Here is a 16,740-nt window from a genome sequence, read left to right as displayed (position 1 = left end):
TTTGTCTTTAAAATAATGGTATCCTGTCCAAGAAAAAAATGATGCATTCTTTGCTTATTACCCAGGCTGGAATACTTTTTTTCTTTTCTATAATATTTGTACATGTAAGAGAATGTATGAAACATTAGTACATTATAAATCATGGTAATAACACATCTGTTTATAACCTAGAACCTCCCAATTTATATCCCAGAACATTACCCATTCTGTTGGAGATCTATGCACGCTGGTTTCACCCACCTGACTTTCTAATACCCATAGGGAAGAATCTCCATCCCACTTTTGTGTATATCATTCCCTTGCTTTTTTTTCTCCCTTAAAGTCACAGTAATATTTATTTAGCTGAAGATTAAATCTGGTAATTAACAGTTTTGTCTCATGATTAGTAATGAATGAAAGAAGAAACATGATTTGACAAATAACTGTGTTACATTCTAAGTAATTTTTAAAATTTATAACTCTGTTTCTAGGGGATATATGTATGTATATATATACATATATATATATGTATATATATATATGTGTGTGTATATATATATATATATAAATAATGCCTTGATGTGTTTTTCAAAGCTAAGGAAATTCCTTTTGAGTTAATGTTGAATAGATTCTGATATCAAAATTTGTTTGATATGAATTGGATAGGTTTTGGTTATGATTTTCTACTCAGTCCTTCTTAAACGTGCTCATGAAACATTTGAAATTAATACACTGACAAATATGCTGGTTTGCTTTTGTTTAACTGGCACCTGATAGTAGAATTAAATTGACCAAAAGATGGTACTAAACATAGATTTTATCTGACAAAATTAATTAACATGGGTTAAGGTCAGCATTAAGATAACGGTGTGAAGCAAAGAAACAGAAGTTGTGCTTTGGCTATGAGAATTTAAACATTGTATAAGAAGACATTTTCAATTAAGATTCTGACCTATAGCAAATGAAAGTTTCTGAATGAACTCCTCTTTGTACCCGGCTGCCTGAAGAACTCTTCTGAGCTGTTCCTCCATTGAAGGATTACAAACAAGCGCCTTGCGATGAAGTGCAGGTCTCAGGGATCCAGACCACAATCTCAGATGTAGAATGTAAGAGAAAGAAAATTTAAAGAGCACTTCTGGGAGGAGTTGCTAAAGAAGCAACACGCAATAGCTGGAAATTTGATTGTTCTTGACTGCAATCTGTCAGCTTTGTGTTAATGGCAGGCTCAAATTTCTAGGAGGAGCCAGTGAACCTCTCTGCCAAACCTTTTCACACACACATCGGAAAGGAAAAAGGAAGAACAGGAGAAAGAGGAAGAAGAGGAGGGAAGAGGACCTTTGGTGTGGGTCAAAGTCAAGGAAACAAGTGGGCCACAGTGGTAGAATCAGTAAAGGATTAAAAGCTTTTCTGCATTAATCCCTTTTTTCTGTTGATATTTCTTTAGAATCTTTCTTTTGAGATCTCCTGGCTCTTAGCCCTCTTCCTCTAGAGCAGCTGGCTTAATGAAGGACTCTCTGCCCTGGACTGGGCCTTGGCTGGCTTTGTTCTACAAGTTAGAGAAAAACTCTACTACTTAGGTCAAGGTTAAGTTTGGGCCAGGATCAAGTTTGAACCTGGAGTTAGTCTGAGCTCTGAGTTAAGGGATCCAAAAGTTTCATTATGGTTCATGCATGGCCTGGTTGAGCTCACAAAGTTTAGGAGATCCATGCTGGGATTTGGGGCCAAAGTTCTCTGGTAGTAAATACTATATGTTTGCTTATTTTCTCAAGAACTTATGGAAGGGATGAGCAGCTGACCATAAATTTGGAGATTTGGTGTTATAGGAATCTCTCTCTTACTTTCTACTGGGAAAGATTAATACTATGAATGACCATAATAGTTTGTGGGATGTTGCTTTTGCTGTTGCTGTCAAAAACAGATGGAGAGGATTATTTGAGAGAAAAGATCAAGAAAATGGATCTTTTTGAAGAAATATGAAAGAAGGAAGCCAATGCCAGTGACAGCATACTAGACAGTCAAGCTGACTTTAAGAACACACAAATGAGTCCAAATAGTAGAAAAATACCTAACTTTATGTGAAGGTATTGGTACATGGGCATCTCATGCTCTCAGGCATAACTTTCTTTGGTATACTGACGAACATGGTATATATGGTGGGAAACAACCCTGAAAGCACAGAGAAGCTGATGACCATAGGCTACAAAGGGATCAACTGGAGAGAGAAAAACAGATCCGCTCTGGTGAAGAAAGGGTGTGTGGAAGAGAAAGGGGCATCCAGGTAGTTCCTGTAATTATTCCTTCTCTCTCCTGCATCACTCCTTTCTCTTTCTATACAGTAATTCTCCCAGCGTCATACAAACATGCTATCGTGTATCTGGCATCTTCAAAACAAACAGTAACAAAATGTTCCTCCAGTCACTTTTTTTCTTTTTTTTGCTATTTAAAAATAGTTTCTATCTTTTTTTTTGATATTTTATATTTGCTGAAACATTGTCCTCACACCTTCCTTTAATTATTTATACATGTTTTCCTTTTGTTCTTTGCAGATACCTATAACGGCTGCTTTGAAGTCTTCGCTTGCTAAGTCCCACATCTGGACCCCTTCAAAAGGAGTTTCGGTTGCCTGCTTTTTTTCTGTGTATGGTTCACCCTTTCCTATTTCTTTGCATGTCTCATAATTTTTGGCTGGAAATTGGAAACTTTCAATAACATATTGTAGCAACTTCTGGATACTGATACCCTCCCCCATGGGTTGATGTCACAGCTGTTTGCTTAGTCATTTACTTACTTTTTTAGTGAATTGACTAATCTGACTCTGCAAAGTCTATTTCCCCTCAGTGTACAGTCTCTGATGTCCCTGTCAGATATTCTTTCTTGTTTTTATCTTTTAGCCTGTCTACTTAGGGAAAGTCACATTCCAGTCACTCTTTGTCACATTGGTATGTTCCATTTCTTGCAAACCCTTAATACCTGAGATGTTTTTGTGTGTCTATTTTTTTTCACTTATTATTTGCCTCCCTAATCTAGGAAATAAGCTCCATGAGGCAGAGATCTTGTCTTTCTTGTTCACTGCTATTTCCTTGGGGTCCTAGAATAATATTTGGAACATATATGGGGCTCCATAAATATTTCTTGATGGAATGCAAGGAGTTGAATGGCACGAAGATATGCGATATAATTACCCAGCTAACAATAGATTCCTTTCAAAGGTAATTATAGATTCCAAAAACAGAGACAATGGGCTGAACCATGACCCTAGGAATAGTAGGAAAAGCAATTTCATATCTAGTTGGTTATCAATCAAGGATGACAAACACATGACATTCATGTTGCCACTTCCCCACTCTGCTTTCAAGACAGATATCAATAATCGCAGCTCTCTTTCCTACAGAGAGTGTAACTGCTGCTCTGATGTTGAATCCCTAGTACAAATGGAAGGATGAGATTTTGCATAGAAAGACAGGTTTGGGAGAAGACCTTATCAATAGGGAAGGCCAAGGTCCTTCTCTAAATAATGCTGCCTGACCATCAACTCTAAAGTGTGAATAGAAAGAAAATAAAGGAAAAGAAAGAATAGTTGTATGACTACTTTTTTCCCTCCTAAACAAACCAAACACCACAGTTCAGTCACCCCACATGCGCTGATCAAGCGGACCGATTGGAGAGCTCAGCATTTAGCCAAGGACAGATGCCAAAAACAAGCCAAGAAAACCTGCCTGGTGACATCCAAAAGGACTGGACAGAAGTATGCCCCACTGGCCATGACTGTCGGCTGTAACTTACCTTCTTGGAGAGCTGCTACTGAGAATAAAAGGAAAGCATGAGCAAGACTAAGAAGGTGTATGGGTCAGTTTCTGAATATTTTTATTTCGGGAAAGAGGCAAAGGGGGTGGGGACAGCAGCTGGGATGTTGCCTTTCATCAAAGTGTGAGTGGACCCAACACTAGAATTGTAAAGCTGGGGCTTCCTGCAACAAGCAACAAGTGTTTACAAATTGTCAACAAGATTTTACAAAGACTCAACAAGTATTTACAAAGCCTACAATGGCCTGCATGGGGATAAATGCCAAGAAACAGAGAGCCCCTCGCATGGTTCTGAGGGAACACACACCCAAACCACGGCTCTATATTATGCAACTGGCACGTGAGTTGCCTCCAGAATGTGAGAACACTGCTCATGACCAGTGGGGGGAACTCTTTGGCTAACAGACAGACTTCTGACCAACATAAGTGATCAGAAGGAATTTTGCAGAATTCTTGTCCAGATAGTTAACATGTTAAGCCAACAAGCCAACAAGCAAAACCATAGAGAGTAGAAGCAAATTCCCTGTTTGCTTACACTCCCTGCTCCGTCCCTGCTCCTGACCTCACAATCCAGTGATGGGGCCCTGAAATGACCTGCCAAGAGAGGCTAGGCAAAGGGCAGGCAAAGGGCTTGGTTAGAGCTTGCTTAGACACTGCCCTCTTCCCCCAGTAGGCTTTTCTGTGGGTGAATCATCTGAGGCAGGACCACATGAGACCAAAAGAATGAGTTTATATTGCCTCCACTGGGAGTGGCACTGGATACACAAAAGAGATGAAAGGTAGATGTGAGGTGAGGGATCATGAGGGACCTGTTTGCTCAGGGGTATGTGTGTGGAAATGAATCACTCCTCGGACGTGCAATGGAATAGGTATAGCACCTTCCAGGTGTGTCTTCTTGCCTGGATCCCCACTGTCCTCCATCCTCAGCTGCTGGGCCTTCTTCTCTCTTTCTCATTCCTCTGTGCCCTCTAGTACTTCAGGTCTCCTTGTTCTTCAAGAAGCCATCCCCCTATCCCCAATTCCCCCTCCATCCATCTCGCCATCTTTTTTCACACCGAAACTGCTTGGACCACATTGTCTACATCGGCCACCTCCGTTTAACATCTAGATTTCCAGACACTATGCAAGGCAATTTATGAACTTCACTGCCTTTAGTCCTATCAACAATCCAACACTACCTCAATGAACTAGCTATTATTTACCTCGTGTTAGGAAACTCAGAGACATTAAGTAACTTTCTCGTGGTCCAAACCAGTAAGTGATAAGAGGTGGGATTCAAACCTAGGAGCATCTGCTCTTAACCTCTTCTCAAGTGTATTCTAAAGTGTCTTATTTATAAGATAAATATTCCATGAGATTTAAATGGGAATTCTGTAAAGAAATTTGAAAAATTTATGCTTCAGTAATAAATATTATGTACTCAGTCTTGTTATTATGAAAAAATCTGCCTCTCAAAATGATGTGTCATATCTTGCACTACCAAAGTTTCCCAATGGGGGTGCTGTTGGCTTATAGTCAGAGTCTGTACAACGTAGAATGTTGAGTATCCCTGGTCCCTGCCAGCTAAATGCCAGTGGGTTCCTTAGTCAATATGCAACCAAGAATGCCCTCCTGTGTCCAAATGTCCACTGGGGATATGGACGTTACTGCCTCCAATTGAGGATAACTAACCCTAGACTGTAATTACCATGAAGCCAGGGACTGTGTCTTTCTTACTCCACACTGCATCCCCAACATCTGGCTCAGAGTAGGCCTTTAGTAGAAATCAGGAAGTCATCAACTCATGAATATGTGATGATTAATAGATGGGCAGCATTTAACCATCATGTTGCATGTTATTGCATGTAATTTGATCTCACTGGGCATCTGGTCTATATAATCTCAACATGCCTGTGATATTATTCAATGTTTATTATATATTAGATACATAAATCAAATATTGATTATTTCTTGCAGCAATTAAATCACGTGACTGCTTTAATTCAAGCATGAAGTTTTCTATCTCACGAGCTTGTTGCTGCCCCATCCATTTACCTAAGTTACAATAGCATTTCATTTTTAAAAGTTTGGGTCAGGCCACATTATACAATACTGCCTAATGACAGTTACCAATCAACAAAAAGCATCCAGTCTCTCTCCCCCTCTATTGCTTTTGATTCCCTTTCATGAGCAGTTCTGAGACCCCCATTGTCCTCTCGCTCTTCTTTTTATTGCTAATGGTGGCGCTTCCCCTACTGGCTTCTTATGTTGAGCTCTTCCTTCAGGAACACTCTTCTCAAATCCAAATACAATATGAACAGAAAAACAGGTGTGGACCAGTGGTGGCCACTCTTGTGCCCACGCATCTCCAGTGGTTCATTTTTAATTCCAAGTTCACCAGAGTCTGTTTCAGCCAGCCCCTGGCTAGAGTTTCCTCTGGTCATTTCTTTGTCTGTCCCCAAGAATCTGTTCTTTTCGTTTTTTTCATTTTCTCGCCCTCTCACTCATTTCAGTGTCTCTGATAGACATAGGAATAGGCATTTATGGAAGCACTGGTGGGAAAGGGGTGCAGTACTGACCTCAGAGCTACCCAGTAGGGCAGCGCAGGCCTTGGGGGAGCTGGTCCAGCCACAGAGGCTGCCGCAGGGCATCAGGCTGCCAGGCAAACTGGAGTTACAGCCGTACTAGGGCAAGGTCCAGGCAAGCTATGGGCCAAAAGGGAGTCATGGAAGATGAGGCACAGTGAGGAAGGAGCTGGGATGAAGGGACTTGGAAACACAGGCATAAAGCCAACCACAGAGGCTGTCTTGGTAGCAAGCCCCGTCTACACAACTAGAGTAATCTGGAAAGGCTTTCAGAAGGAGCTGAGACTGGATTTGGGGCTTGAAGAAAGAGTAGGATTTGTAGAGTTGAAAAGGAGTATGACAAACTACTTCCTGTGAGGTGAGAACACACATCACTCAGTGATTTGCACCTAAACTGGGTATTTCCATGTTTTAATTTGCTGAAATCACCTGCAGGCTAATGGGCCCAGCCATCAGGCCAGGATGCTGGCTCAGGGAGCAGCTGAGGTAACTTCTCCTCGGGGAAGTTACCTTGCCCCTGATTTACACTTTATAGGGTACACAATTGTTTCTACTTGTTCTACCAAATTGACCAAATCCAATTCAGCAAGGGAGATGACCCCAAGCACAAGGTTTCTTTTTAAAAAACAGCTGAAAACACATGTGTGCATATAGTGTTTTCAAAGTTCAAGCAAACTACACTTTGAATGAAGAGAGAATATGTCTCCATTCTATGGTTGAGTGTTAAATGAGATGGGGGTTTCAGTCTGTGTCCACAAAAGCTCTTGCCCATGGGAAACCTGAGGTCAGAGTTCACAAACTTAAATGTTTATTGGGAAGACAACTTAAATAATGAAACAGATGATTGTGATGCAACAGGAAATGGTGGCGACTATGGCTAATCAGAGAAAACACACCTCATTTAAAGAGGACAGCAGCTATTTTCTTCCCTGCTTTGCGTCTGTGCGAGAATAAGAGTCCACTGTGACCAGATTTTCTCATTTTTCAACAGAAGCCAGAAATGCTGACTTTCTCTAAGAAATTTCCCAGTCTAAGGAAGACTGTATGGGGTGCCTCCTGCCATGGACCACCAGTTTCCTGTCTCTGCCCTAGAGGCCAGCTACTTATGGAAGTTGCCCATACCTGTCCTCACTGTCCTAGAAGGAAGACTAGACACCTGTAGGAAAAAGTTTAGTCTCTCTAGTCTGACATGAAAATCCTTGCCTACTCCTCTAGACTTATCTTTCCCTGTGCTCTCCTCATGCTTTACACTTCAGTCCTGCTGAGCTAACTGTAACTTGTCTAATGTGCAAGGAACAAAGAGTCAACTTTCACCTTAATCTAAACCCTCAGGAAAATGGAGTTTCATAATAAGGCTGAGTTGAGACTGTGGAAATTCTAAAATATGTTTACAACTAGATTTTTCTACACTCCTTCCATTAGGTAGTGGGCTTGAAAACTGGTTGGGCTTTTGTGACAAGTTCAATCAAGAAAGGACATGATGGTGACACTATATGACTTCCCAGGCTAGGTCATAAAAGATGATGCAGCTTCCACTCGCTTGCTGGAACTCGCCCTCTCGAAGCCTTCAGCTGCCCTCTAAGCAGCCTGATTGTGTTAGAGCCACCATGTCATGAAGAAGCCCAAACTAGCTGTGGGGGAGAGACACCATGGAGAAGTTCTGAGGTGACATAAACAGAGTGAGTTGCCCAGCCAGTCCCCAGGTGCTACAGGTCCCTACTGTTCTAGCTCTGCTCAACCTGACTACAACTGCCCCAGAGACCCTGAGCCAGAGTTGCCTGGCTGAGCTCTGCCGGAATTCCTGACTCACGAAAATCGTGAGAGAGAAAATGATTATTGTTATAATAAGCCACTAGGTTTGGGGATGATTTGTTATGCAGAACAGACTTGAAATAGAGCTCAAAGTGTGGGCAGGGGCAGAGGCAGCTTTAGTATGTAGTGTCTGGACTGGTCTGGGGTCTTGCTTCCCTGCCCTTGACTCTGTTCACTTACTGGCCAAGTTCCTGCTGCTCTTCCTGGGTAAATTCCAGAGGGATCCAGGGTGACTGGCTGAGTTAGTTCACATCTTCTGTATTGAACACCTCCTGGGACACCCCGGCCAGCCTGAGCCTTTGGATCAGGTGTTTCCACCCAATGAGTAGCTACTCTTGTTGAAGACCACCCTATCGCAGTGTGCTAGTTTAGGGGCCTATGGGCATGGCACTTTCAGTCTGAAGAGGAAGTTAGGGTGGCAGGTGTCGGTGGACCCGTGTGGTACCTGTGCTTTGCTATCTTGCCTTTCTATGCTGTGCTCCATGCTTTAGAATCAACCCACTCCCAATACCTCCTCATCTGTTGAGTCTCCATCCAGCATTACCTTCCTCATGAAGCTTGACTATACCCTTTGGAGCCTCCTTCTGTCTCTTTGCACTCCTGCCTCACTTAAGAAAGCTCAATGGCTTCCCCATCCGTCTCTCCCATGAGGCTAACCGTTCCTAGAAGGCTGGGCCTGGGGTTTATTCATCTCAGTATCTCCAAAGCTGGCCTCTGCTGCTGGCTCAAATCAGGGGCTGGATAAATCGTTGTTGAATGAATAGATGCGTTTAGTTAAAAGAGGAGAAAAGGAGCCATAACACCAGTTACTCTTGAGCTTGGAATGCTTTTGATGTCTGAGTTGACATCAACTCAGGCCAGGTTCTGTTTCATTGCCTCTTGCTGCATTTTGACACTGGCTCGTTGATTGTGTCATTCTGTTACCCGAAGGAGGAACAGGTTGTGTCCTAAGTGTCTGGTCTGGAACTTGCAGCACATTCTACTTCCTGGAAACAATGCTGCAAGTCAGTGGTTTTCAAATTAAAAATAAAACAAACAGGCAAAAAAGTCATGACACTCTTTCTTCAAAATAAATTTTTCCTCGAAACTCATTTCTTCCTTTGACCCCTCCACCCCTTTCCCCGACTCTACCCCCAGCAGATCCCCAGGGGAATCCTGGAAGCTCAGATGTGAAACCACAGCCGTAAATGAGTGTTGGCCCTCGTGCAACCTAGGAAGCCCAGCGGGCACCAAAATAAAGGCCTCAAGCCTCTGGAAGCTGCCCAAAGCTTGTTGGAATGAGGATTGCCTCTAAAATCCCACCCTGTACAAGGGGTGGGAACGTGGCCAGAGGCAGCAAAAGGGGTCTACAGGAGGGGGAATAATGAAATGAATTTCCATTTATTCAGTGCTCACTTTAGGTGCATTATTTTGTTTAATTCTCATAACAGCTCTATAAAATTAGCGCTATTTTGTGTGTGTGTGTGTGAGGAAGATTAGCCCTGAGCTAACATCTGTTGCCAATCCTCCTCTTTTTGCTGAGAAAGATTGGCCCTGGGCTAACATCCATGCCCATCTTCCTCTGCTTTATATGTGGGCTGCCTGCCACAGCATGGCTTGATAAACAGTGCGTAGGTCTGCGCCCGGGATCCGAACCTGTGAACCCTGTGGAGGTGGAGCATGCAAACTTAACCACTATGCCACCAGGCTGGCCCTTAGCAATAGTTCTTTTACTTTTAAAATTACTATCTGTTGGGGCCGGCCCCGTGGCTTAGCGGTTAAGTGTGCGCACTCCGCTACTGGCGGCCCGGGGTTTGGATCCCGGGCGCTCACCAACGCACCGCTTGTCCGGCCATGCTGAGACCGCGTCCCACATACAACAACTAAAAGGATGTGCAAGTATGACACACAACTATCTACTGGGGCTTTGGGGGAAAAAAAAAAGGAGGAGGATTGGCAATAGATGTTAGCTCAGAGCCAGTCTTCCTCAGCAAAAAGAGGAGGATTAGCACGGATGTTAGCTCAGGGCTGATCTTCCTCACACACACACAAAAAAACAAACAAAAAAATAAAATTACTATCTGCGTAAAATGTTGAAAAACACAGTTTTTTTTTACCCTGATTTCATGCACAGTAAGCTTCGCTTATTATTCTATACATTATTTTGGGTACAGCTCTTTCCTTCCCTCCCTGTCCCCTTGACCTGTTTTCAGGTCAAGAAGCTAAAAAAAAAAGAGAGATATCCAGTTAGGGCCTGGTCCCTGGCAGCCCTGGGGTGGTCCACTGGGCCCTCCGCCCAGGCCTTAGCGTGCTTTGGGGGGGATTCTAGTCTATGTTCTGTGAAAGGCATTCTCTCTCCCTCCCAGGTAGGGCCAAAGGCTGCCCAGCCTTGTTGGGCCTGGCCTGGCCTGAGAAGGCTAAGATAGTGAGAGAGCTGTCGCTTTCAGTCTCCCCCCTTCCCTCTCCCACATGCTTAAAGTTTGGTCCTGTTCCTCCCCAAGCTGCCTTGGGGCTGCCACATACACTCCCACACCCCAACCCCCAGACCCGGGTAGGTCCTCAGGCTGTAGCCAGTCCCACCAGCATATTGCCTTCATTCTTACCAATTCTTGTGTCTGTCATAACAGACAGCAACTCAATCTGCCCAGGGGCAGGGAGAGGGGTGGGATGAGCTTGGTCTTTGGAGTAACAGACAGTGGTTCAAATCCCAGCTCTGTTGTATGATGGGGGGTGAGGGAGGGTGCGGGCAAGTCACTTACCCTTTCTGAACTACACTTTCTTTATCTATATAATAAGGAAAATGATAAAAATCTACCTTGGAGGGCATTGGGAATTAGAGAGAATGTATGTAAAATGTCTGGTGCAATGTGGCCTATAATAAATGTGTTTTGATTGTGTGGCCTTATCCTCAGTAGGCCAAGGAGTCCCGGCCAGCCAGGAGGGTTTTCCTCTGGATTGTCATGTGCCTATGGGGTCAGGGCCTCCAGCCTCATGGCAGATGGTGAGTGCCTGGAAGGGTCACATTTATCAGTGGCCCTGTGTGAATGACTACCCATAAGGCATTTACATGAGAGCATATGGGGGAAAGACACCTCATTAGATCTGCTCTAGTGAAAGGTGCCCAAGTGGTCAGATGTTCCTCAGGAAGGTTTATAATGTGGGGTTAAGCATGCTAACATGGAATTTGAAACTCTTAGGCCCAAACCCTAGATTTTCCAATTACTAGCTGTGTGCATCAGTTTCCTCATCTGTGAAAAGCAGATCACGATGATGATGGTGGTGGTGATGGTGATGACAATGACAATATCCATTCCCTCAGGTTGATGGAGGATTAAACGAATTGACGCCTATGAGAACAGAGCCACCACTGGAACCACTCACAAAGGTTAGCTGTTACTGTCATACTTTTCCCCTTTGCTCTTTCTGTAGCTAGTGACAGAAGCGTCAAGCCCTCCAACAGGAGTGTCCCTCATCCTTTTCTATCTTTTTCTTAGCCTTTAGATTTTTTGCATCCCCAGACCTGAAGAATCGAAAGTCTAGGGTGGGCCCCAGCCATTTGTATTCTAACAACCCTTCAGGAGATTCTGAGACAGGCTTACATTTGAGAACAATTGTTAGAGATCAAACTTTTAGAATTACTTGCTCTCTAAGCCCTTACAAGTCTTTGATGCTGCCAAAAAACAGCGAACACTTAAATTTTTTCTACTTGTTACACTGAGATACCATATTAAAGATAGCATAATTTTAAATGTCCCTGGACCACTTTTAAAAAGAACTTTGGGTCGTATATCTAATTCCCTTCTAAGTTCTAACATGGAAAGTAATTTCCTATAGCTGGCACCTATCATATGTAGTTGAGTTTAGACAGACCTACTCTGTGTTACTGTAGAGTACTCATTCATTCGTCACTCATTCAAGTCGTCACCATTCAGCTCTTTGAAGTATTGAGTTGTCATCTATCAGTTTATCCATCTATCATATCATCCTTTATGTGTTAGGAAAGAATAGAACTGCTTTTACTTTCAGATTTTATTTTAATAATAAGTATTTTCAATGGTATTTTGAATGATACTGTGAAGAATACGAGTGAGGTGGGAGAAATTTTCTCTAGCACTTTAAAGTGTCTGGAGTCTCCTTGACCTTCTCCTACACCAGTGCCAGGATAAGGGAAGAGTTTCCAGGATTTTGCTGCTCTCATTGAATTCTGGTCTCCAGGTGCAAAGAAATTATATCCCAGTTACTGGAAGGCTTGCCTGATAGAGGAATTGCCCCAATGGTGCTCTTTGAGCCATTTTAGGGCAGTGACAGAAGACCTGGAAGAAGAGAGCTAAATAAAAGTCATTTGGATGCCCAAGCGAGAAGAATGCGGCTTGCTCAAATACCACTGGCTGAGTTTGGCTTCAGCCTCACATAAAATTCTAGTCTAGATTATTTAAAATAATAATAATGATGATAGTAAAGTTTGGGAGACTTTTGGAAAAACAGCCATCACTGGCATTTAGCAAGAGATTTTTAACAACAAAATATGCCAGCCTGACCTTTTTCTTTCCTTAATATTGTTTTGAGACTCATCTATTAAAGAAATAGACACAAGATGTGGAGCATAATAGACACTCAATCCATATTTGTTGACTGAACAAACAAAGGCTTTTGCAAGGCTTTGGATAAGGTCTTTCATGACCCGGTTGATAAAGTGATAGCACAATGCAGGCTGGATGCAAGGGCAATTAGCTGGGTCAGAATAGCCCCGAAAATGCCATTCATACCAGCCTGGAGGCAGAGTCCTAATGCTGGGTTGTCACCCCCCAGAAAGAACTCCATGACACGGATGTGACATGGAGAACAGGCTCTTCCAACCGTGCTGGGCCGGGCAGCATACCTGCTGAGGGATGGACTCCAGAGCACAGAACTTAGTTAGCAATTTTTCAACCTCCTTTTCCTCCCTGAATATAAGCAATACCTGCTTGTTGCAGGCAATTTGAGAAATATAGGAGAGACTAAGGAAGAAAATAAAAAGAATTCATGATCTCCCCTCATCCAAATATAACCATTGCCACCATGTTAGTATATCTCTTTACAGTGTTTGTTTAATGTATACACATTTTTATCTAGACGAGTTAATTTTATACCCTCTTTTCACTTAAACTAAACTCTTTTAAGGCATAATTTGTAATGATTAAATAGAATTCCATCATATCTGCGTTGGGTCTGTGCATGTTCAGCTGCTGAACCAAAACAAATAATAGCAAACATTAATATGATATGTTACTAAGGCCCAGCTACTGTTAGCAGTGCTTTAAAATTTATGAGACTTTTTAATCCTCAAAATAACTCTATGAGGTATTATTATTATCCCTATTTTACAGATGAAGAAACTGAGGCACAGAGAGTTTAAGTAACTTGCCTCAAATCACCCAGATACTAAGTGGTGGGAGCAGGAATTGTTCTCTCTTCTGAAGTCAGTTTTGATAGTTTATGTTTATTACATGGTAATGGAATAATCAAATAGCCGTCTGGAAAAAAATTAGGTTGATTTTCACATCACATTTTACCTTAGAATAAATTCCAGATGAATTGAAGACTTGAATATAAAAGATGAAAATCTTAAATATGCAAAAACAGTGTCTCTCAATGCTGGTTAAGCTTTAGAATCACCTGGAGAATTTATTCGGGATTTATCAACATTTGGGCCCCACCCCAAGCTATTTAAATCAGAAACTCAGGAGGTAGGGCCTAAACACTGGTATTTTCTTTTCTTTTTTCTTTTTTTGGTGAGGAAGATTTACCCTGAGCTAACATCTGTTGCCAATCTTCCTCTTTTTTTAGTTGAGGAAGATTAGCCCTGAGCTAACATCTGTGCCAATCTTCCTCTATTTTGCATGTGGGTTGCCACCTTGGCATATGGGTTGCCACCTTGGCATGGTTGATGAGTAGTGTAGGTCCGTGCGTGGGAACCAAACTCTCGAGCCCGGGCCACTGAAGCGGAGTGCACTGAACTTAACCACTACGCCATGGGGCCGGCCCCAGCACTGGTATTTTATAAAGGCTGCCCTGGTTTTTGAAATGCAGCCAGGGCTGAGAAGCCTTGACCAAAAAACATGTAGATTAAAAAAAAATCTAGAAAAAGAGAAAACTTTCCCATATACTATATAAAACTCAAAAATCCTAAAGAAAAAGCGATAAATTCAGTAGTGGGGAGTTATTATTTGATGGATATGGAGTTTCAGTTTGGGAAGATACAAAGTTCTGGATGTAGATGGTGGTGATGGTTGCACATTGTGTATGCCTTAAATGCCATTGAGTCATACACTCAAAAGTGGTTAAAATGGTATATTTTATGTTATATATATTTTACCACAATAAAACATTGCATTACAAAAAACATCATAGTCACGATCAAAATATAAACAACAGATGGGAAAAAATAAGGTAACCTATCATAAAAGGGGACTTATATATAAAGAGCTTCCACAAATCATTAATAGAAAGAGCAACCCAATGTAAAAATGAGTAAAAGATACGAACAGACTGTTTACAGAAAACAAAATACAAATGATTCTTAAACTCATGAAAAAAGACCATTCTCACTCTGTAAGAGACAAAAAAATTAAAACTACACTGAAATATCATTTTCACTTAGTTGGAAAAGCAGAAAAAATGCTGACTAACTCAGTTGTTGGTAAGGACCTTAGAAAAAAGTCATTCTTATCCCTTGCTGGTGGGAATAAGACATAATATAAATTGGTATATTTTCTATGGTGGGCCTATTTGGCAATATCAATCGAAATTCCCAACATGCACACAATTTGATTCCATAATTCCACATCTAGGAATTTATTCTATAGAGATATTCATATACAAAATGACATATGTATAAGGTTATTAACTACAATATTTTTTGAAATAGCAAAAGATAGATTCAAACATCTATTAATAGAAGACAAGTAAATTTTGATATGTCCATTGTATGTACTTTGGAATACTCGATGGGAGGTTAAAAAAATAAGGCAGATCTATATATGCTAACATGGAATGATTGTCACTATGTGACAGCAGTAAGTGTAAATTAAGAGCAAGGATACAAAATAAATGTAATTCTCTGAATGTAAGAAAATGGTAAAAAAAAGAAGCCACTGGGAAGAGAGCTGGGCTATAAAGAAGACATTTTTCATTGTGTTCTTTTTTAAATTGATTAAAAACAAACCTTTGTGAATGTTTAACCTCTCCAAAAGAATTCTTTTTTCTTTAAATAAAGCTTCACTGGGGAGGGAAAGAGCGATATAAACTGGCATCTGGAAGAGACAGAGGGTCAGGGTTTGTTGTTGTCTGCCGTTCGTTTTTTAAACAGCTGGGGGGAGACTTGGGTATGTGCATGTGACTCGCGATAACATCAGGGGAAAGGAAAAGACTGAGGGAGCCCGTTATCTGGGGAGTGAAATCAGGATCACGAGGGCGGCCTTAGCTTTGGGCGGGAGCTGCCACACCTCCCTCCCGGATGCGGAGGAGATAAAGGGGGGTTGGTCCCTAGAAAGATGAAACTGGGGGAATGGGGTGGGGTTGAGGGAGCTCCAGCCTCACGGCCACTATTTTCTCTGGAAAATGTGAGATAAGTTATCTCCTGCCAGTGAGGGAGGATCTGGTAGCCTGGGGGCACAAGGACAGTGGTTAAAATTTAAAGCAGATATTGTGTGCAAGCAAACAAGCATTGAAGAGGCTCAGAAGGTTAATAGTTGGGCAGCTTTGATGGCTCATGAACCTTCAGTGATGTCAGTCTGCGGGGCTGGGTTTTCTTTAGCGGCTTTTGGCAACCTGGGACACCAAGCAGAGGGTCAGCAGGAAGTGAGGAAGGGAAGGGGCTGGCGGATGGGCGGTCAGAGTGGACGAGGTCTGACGCCAAATGTGGGGAGAGCGTAAGCAGTTATGTCCTGCGGCTGCCTGTTTGTCTCCTCAGTGGATTGGGATCCCTTTCACTCCCAGGGCAGGGAGCCCCATCCCATCCCAGACCCGCTTTTTGTGGTCCCCAGGGCCTGAGAGGGTGCCTGATCATGGCACACACCCATGGAATGTTTCTGAATTGTTCAGGGACCCTGCAAAAACAAAAACAAACACAAACAAAACCCGTCATCACTTTATTAAAGCTGTGAGGGGTCTTTTATCCCAAATGGCATTATCCAGCTTATTTACCTACTTTGCTCACCAGACTTGTTTGCTGTTGCTAAATATGAAAACCACTCTCAAAGGAAGATATTGAAGATATATGTTTTTAAATATGCTTCTGGCTATGATTATGATGGTAAATGATTTGCAGGACTCCAAGTATCCCCTCTCCTTTCCTAAAAACATTTTCATCACTGGTGCTTGAAATTCCACTCTCAGTGATCCATTGCTGCATACCTCTCTTCTGAAGTGTGTGTGCTTTGGGGGTGGGTATGGGTGGAGGGTTCTGCAGAGGGAGGGGAGCACATGCCCCTGGGAGTAACACTTTGTTACTGACTCCTTGGTACTGGTGGCTTGCAGCTCTGAGGGGCCAGCAGACACTCGGTGTGTGAGGAGTGAAGAGGAGAAGGGAGATCAATGTGTGTCCTCCATAACTGGGGAGGGCT

General features: G+C 42.4%; 1 long non-coding RNA gene across 1 annotated transcript in view; it reads right to left on the bottom strand.

The window, feature by feature from the left end:
- Nucleotides 1-15,090: 15,090 nt before the first annotated feature.
- The window catches only part of LOC147915920 (uncharacterized), a 45,624-nt gene continuing 43,974 nt past the window's right edge, over nt 15,091-16,740 (bottom strand). The window contains exon 3 of the long non-coding RNA XR_015553617.1: nt 15,091-16,224. This is a non-coding gene — a long non-coding RNA (uncharacterized LOC147915920). The remainder of the gene's footprint in view (nt 16,225-16,740) is intronic.

The sequence above is a fragment of the Ceratotherium simum genome, chromosome 11, assembly GCF_057802395.1.
Source record: "Ceratotherium simum simum isolate JZ-2026a chromosome 11, ASM5780239v1, whole genome shotgun sequence".
In the NCBI taxonomy this organism is placed as follows: domain Eukaryota; kingdom Metazoa; phylum Chordata; class Mammalia; order Perissodactyla; family Rhinocerotidae; genus Ceratotherium; species Ceratotherium simum.
Note: the sequence above shows the minus strand (reverse complement) of the source record. Positions and strands in the feature narration are given on the sequence as shown.